This window comes from Phycodurus eques, chromosome 10, assembly GCF_024500275.1.
Source record: "Phycodurus eques isolate BA_2022a chromosome 10, UOR_Pequ_1.1, whole genome shotgun sequence".
In the NCBI taxonomy this organism is placed as follows: domain Eukaryota; kingdom Metazoa; phylum Chordata; class Actinopteri; order Syngnathiformes; family Syngnathidae; genus Phycodurus; species Phycodurus eques.
This window is the reverse complement of record NC_084534.1, coordinates 4,182,339-4,187,934: the sequence shown is the minus strand read 5'-3', so window position 1 is coordinate 4,187,934 and position 5,596 is coordinate 4,182,339.

The following is a 5,596-nucleotide window of genomic DNA, read 5'->3' as shown; positions in this document are numbered from 1 at the left end:
GCAGAGCCCAACCTATCAAGACTGATGTAATATCCGGTTGACCTTCCACAATAATGGTAACTTTTGAGCATTCATACAATTCAAGACTGTCTTCATTTGACAATATTCATCCATTTTCTATAACCGCTTGTCCTGTTCAGGGTTGCAGAGTTCCGTAGCTGACTTCGGGTGAAGGGCAGACAACACCCTGGACTGGTCGCCACACAATACTGCAAAAGATTAACTGTCTAAATTTAAGAAATCTATTCTTGGCTTGAGAAGATTTAAGCTATAAACAAGTGAAATAGTCGTTCTGCACAAGCAATAGGTCAAATAACATTTTCCCGGGTTTCTTTAAATATACAATATAAATAAATATACAAATGAATATAAAACGTAGTTTCACACAAGACGTCTTCAAGAGCGAACAAAGATGACTTATTCGATGTTTAGGCTTCATGGGTTTGCATAATCATATCATATCGTATCATACCACATCATGTATGTACAAATACAAAATACAAATATTTTTTTAAAAATTGTCAGAAACCACCATCCGTAAATATTTTGTTTTATTAGCTTATTTTCATTTTCCAGTTTTCCCTCTCATAGTAACATGCAGGTACAGGTATAGGGAGGAGCTGGTGCATCAGAAGAAAATCTTACCAGACGTGCAGCTGGATTTGTCATCAATATCCAGGAAAGAAAGTCGATTGTCCCAGGTATTGAATTACAATACCCCACAGTGCTCTTTTTCTCTTTTTTTTCAATTAACTGACAGTCCCTCTTCAACTGAACCATACATAGGTGCTGTAAGTGATATATTTGTATCAAAAAGTGTTACAGAGCTGGATTTTCCAATATTCGCGGTCACAAACTGGTCAATAATCCACAGCACAATCAGTAAACGAGCGTCAGTTAGAGCGTCAGCCTCACAGTTCTGAGGACCCGGATTCAATACCCGGTCCCGCCTGTGTGGAGTTTGCATGTTCTCCTCGTACCTGCGTGGGTTTTCTCCGGGCACTCCGGTTTCCTCCCACATCCCAAAAACATGCATTAATTGGAGACTCTAAATTGCCCGTAGGCATGACTGTGAGTGTGAATGGTTGTTTGTTTCTATGTGCCCTGCGATTGGCTGGCAACCAGTTCAGGGTGTACCCTGCCTCCTGCCCGATGACACCTGGGATAGGCTCCAGCACGCCCACGACCCTAGTGAGGAGAAGCGGCTCAGAAAATGGATGGATGGATGGATGAATTTCTGTTGCTGTTGGGGCTAGTCAAAAAATAGTAATTACTATCTTTCAATAAATACACTCAATTGATGATTGAAGACAACTACATTAAATTAGTGGTTCTCATACTTTGTACACCAACTACCACCTTTAAAAAAACCTTACACTGTAGCTCTCCAAAGCAAATTTATTTTGTATAGCGCATTTCATCCACAAGGGAACTCAATATGCTTTAGATTTTAAAAAGCATTAAAAAAGAAAGCTTTTAAACATTTAAAACAAAGAGGAAAAATAAAAGGAAAATTAAAACAGTTTAAAGTGCAAGAAATATAATCTAAAAGTGGAAATGCTCAAAAAAGAATGAGAAAAAAAGAGGAGTTTTTAACCTGGACTTAAAAACATTCACACTTGGGGCTGACGTCACTTCTGTTGGCAACTTATTCCATTTGTGTGCAGCATAATAGCTAAATGGTGCTTCACCATGTTTGCTTTGGACTCTGTGTTCCACTATTTGACCCGAATCTGTCGATCTCAGAGCCCAACTGGGTTTATATTCCATTAGCATTTCTTTCATGTATTTACCATTTAGTGATTTATAGACCAGTAGCAGAACTTTAAAATATATTCTAAAACTGATCTGGAGCTAGTGTAAAGACTTTAGAATTGGAGTGATAGCCTCTGACCTCTTTGTTCTGGTCAGAACCCGAGCTGCAGCATCTGAATGAGCTGCAGCTTTTTAATACTCTTTTTGGGGAGTTGAGTCAGAAGACCATTACAGTAGTCAAGTCTACTTGAGATAAAAGCATGGATGAGTCTGCTTGACTGGTTTCGTTAATACATACAAGCCTTCACTCTGGATATGTTCTTCAGATGGTAGGAGGCAGTTTTAGTAATTGATTTGATATGACTGTTGAAAGTCAGGTCGGAATCTATCAGTACACCAAGGTTTCAGAATTTGTCTTTGGTTTTTAAAGAGAGTGACTCCAGTATGTACTAACACCCATCCTCTTTTCTTTATTGCCAAAAACAATTATCTTAGTTTTGTTGTGGTTGAATTGAAGAACATTTTGGCTCATCCAGTTATTTATCTGTTTTTGACAGTGACACCTCAATTGAACTGTAGTCATCTGGAGACACTGCTAGATATAACTGTGTCATCTGCATAGCTATGATAGTCAAAATTAAAGTTCTGAAGAATTTGACCCAAGGGTAGCATTTACAGGCTGAACAGGAGGGGTCCAAGAAGTGATCCTTGAGGGAACCCATAGGCCATTGCCATTCGATGATATTGAACACTTCCAATGGTTACAAAATAACTCCTTTCCTCCAGGTAGGACCTCAACCATTTAAGGACTGTTCCATCTAGTCCTCCAAGTACCACCATCACGACTAGCATAATACCTTATGGAGACAAATTCCTTGTGTGTTTTTGGACATACTTGGCAAATAAAGATGATTCTGATTCTGACCTTAGTGTAGTACTGTAGGCCCAAGTATCAATCAAAAACAAGATTTAGGTTTAAGGTTTAATTCCTAAAAAGTCAATTTAATATTATTTTCAAGCTATTGTAGTATTATTCATAGTTTAAACATTAACACTATGCTTAAATATGGGAAAAGAAAAACCAGTGATTCAATTAAAATAAATGAGAGAGAGAGAGCGCGAGTGAGAGAAACAAAGGGGGTTCGGCCTTTTTATCCGCTTCAGAGAGCGAGGCCGGCCCCTTTTGACCAAATGGAAGGGAGACCGCGCCTCTAGAATCACATTTCAATTTAGTATAATTTGAGGTTTAAAACCAGTGAAATAAAAAAAAACTAATTATTGGATTTAAGATAACGAGACCATTGTTCCGCTTTGCATTGTCGCGCGCCCATCCTCTTTAATCCCTGTAACGAATGTTTCAAGTGTATGTGTATGCAATGTGGCATTCGTGTTGTGGGGTGAAACATTTCATCCGGTTCAGTTGACAACAGATTTGACATCAGTTCAATTCAAGTTTGCAGAAATACAGAGGTGTTACCGAGGTGGTCTGCGGCAGCCCTGTGGTCGTTGCTGTCGCTGTCACCATGGAAAAACTTTGTATTGATGCCAAAAGGGCTCTGCCGATGTTCTCTGCTAACGCCGTTTCAGCAGACATGTTTGCAGAATGAGCAGCATGGATATTGGCCAACAGCACCTGTCGCCCGGTGGAGGTGGCCGGCAAAGGCTCCCACGTGTCCTAAATACTGCAGCCGTTCTTAAAAGTGACGGCCAAACACTAAAATTACATGTCAAATAAAGTTTCTCATGTAGTTATTATAACTATCATCTGTGTCCAATAGTCCATTTCCTCAGATAAGATGTTTTTTATATGTTTTTTGTTTTTTTGGGACTATAGACACACTCTGACGTTGAGCTTTTATTTAGGTACTTCCGCCTGTCGGCAGTTTGATTTGCATTTTAGCTAAATATTAAGTTCCACCAGAAACATGTAGCTTTAACATTTAGATTTAACATTTAGATCTAACATTTCACATTTAGATTTAACATTTCACATTTAGATATAGATTGAACATTTGTATATATATATATATATATATATATATATATATATATATATATTTGTATATATATATATATATATATATATAAAACATTTAGCTATATATTAAACATTTACATTCAACATTTAGATATAGATTTAACATTTACATTTAACATTGAGAAATGTTCTTCACCTTTAGATATAGTTAACATTTAGATATATATTTCACATTTAGATTTAACATTTAACTAAAAAATTTAACATTTATATTCAACAATTAGATTTAGCATTGATCATTTACATATATATTTAACATTTAGAATTAAGGTTAAGATTTAAATACGTATTTAACATTTATATTTAAGATTTATATTTAGATATATTTAACATTTATATTTATTATATATTTAAATTGATATTTAACATTTGAATTTAAAATTTCGGTGCAACATTTAATATTTGGATTTAACAATCTTCTTCTTTTCCTTTCTGCTTGTCCCTTTAGGGACAAGCAGAAACAGCGTGTCATCCTTTTCGTCATGTCATGCCTTTTCCATGTAAGCCTATCTCCTGCATCCTCCTCTCGAACACCAACTGCCCTCATGTCTTCCCTCACGACATCCGTCAACCTTCGCTTTGGTCTTCCTCTAGCTCTCTTGCCTGGCAGCTGCATCATCATCCTTCTACCAATATACTCACTATTTATCCCCTGCACGTGTCCAAACCATCAAGGTCTGCTCTCTCTAACTTTGTCTCCAAAAACATCGAACCTTGGCTGTCCCTCTGATGAGCTCATTTCTAATTTTATCTAACGTGGTCACGCCGAGAGCGAACCTCAACATCTTAATTTCTGCCACCTCCACCGCTGCTTCCTGTTGTCTCTTCAGTGCCACTGTCTCTAATCCGTACATCATGGCTGGCCTCACCACTGTTTTATAAACTTTGCCCATCATCCTTTCAGAGACTCTTCTGTCACATAACACACCTGACACCTTCCTCCACCCGTTCCAACCTGCTGGGACCCGTTTCTTCACTTCCTGACGACACTCACCATTGCTCTGGACGGTTGACCCCAAGTATCTAAGGTCCTGCACCCTTGCTTTCTCTTCTCCCTGTAGTCTCACTCTTCCCCCACCACCTCTCTCATTCATGCACATATATTCTGTTTTACTTCGGCTAATCTTCATTCCTCTGCTTTCCAGTGCATGCCTCCATCTTTCTAACTGTTCCTCCACCTGCTCCCTGCTTTCACTGCAGATCACAATGTCATCTGCAAACATCATGGTCCACGGGGATTCCAGTCTAACCTCATCTGTCAGCCTATCCATCACCACTGCAAACAGAAAGGGGCTCAGGGCTGATCCTAGATGCAGTCCCACCTCCACCTTCAATTCATCTGTCACACCTGCAGCACACCTCACCGCTGTTCTGCTGCCCTCGTACATGTCCTGTATTATTTTAACATACTTCTCTGCCACTCCAGACTTCTGCATGCAGTACCACAGTTCCTCTCTGGGTACTCTGTCATAGGCTTTCTCTAGATCTACAAAGACACAATGTAGCTCCTTCTGACCTTCTCTGTATTTTTCCATCAACATCCTCAAGGAAAATAATGCATCTGTGGTACTCTTTCTAGGCATGAAACCATACTGTTTCTCACAAATACTCACTTCTGTCCTGAGTCGAGCCTCCACTACTCTTACCCATAACTTCATTGTGTGTCTCATCAACTTTATTCCTCTATAGTTCCCACAACTCTGCACATCACCCTTGTTCTTAAAAAATGGGCGCCAGCGCAATTTTCCTCCATTCCTCAGGCATCTTCTTACGCACAAGAATTCTATTGAACAAGCTGGTCAA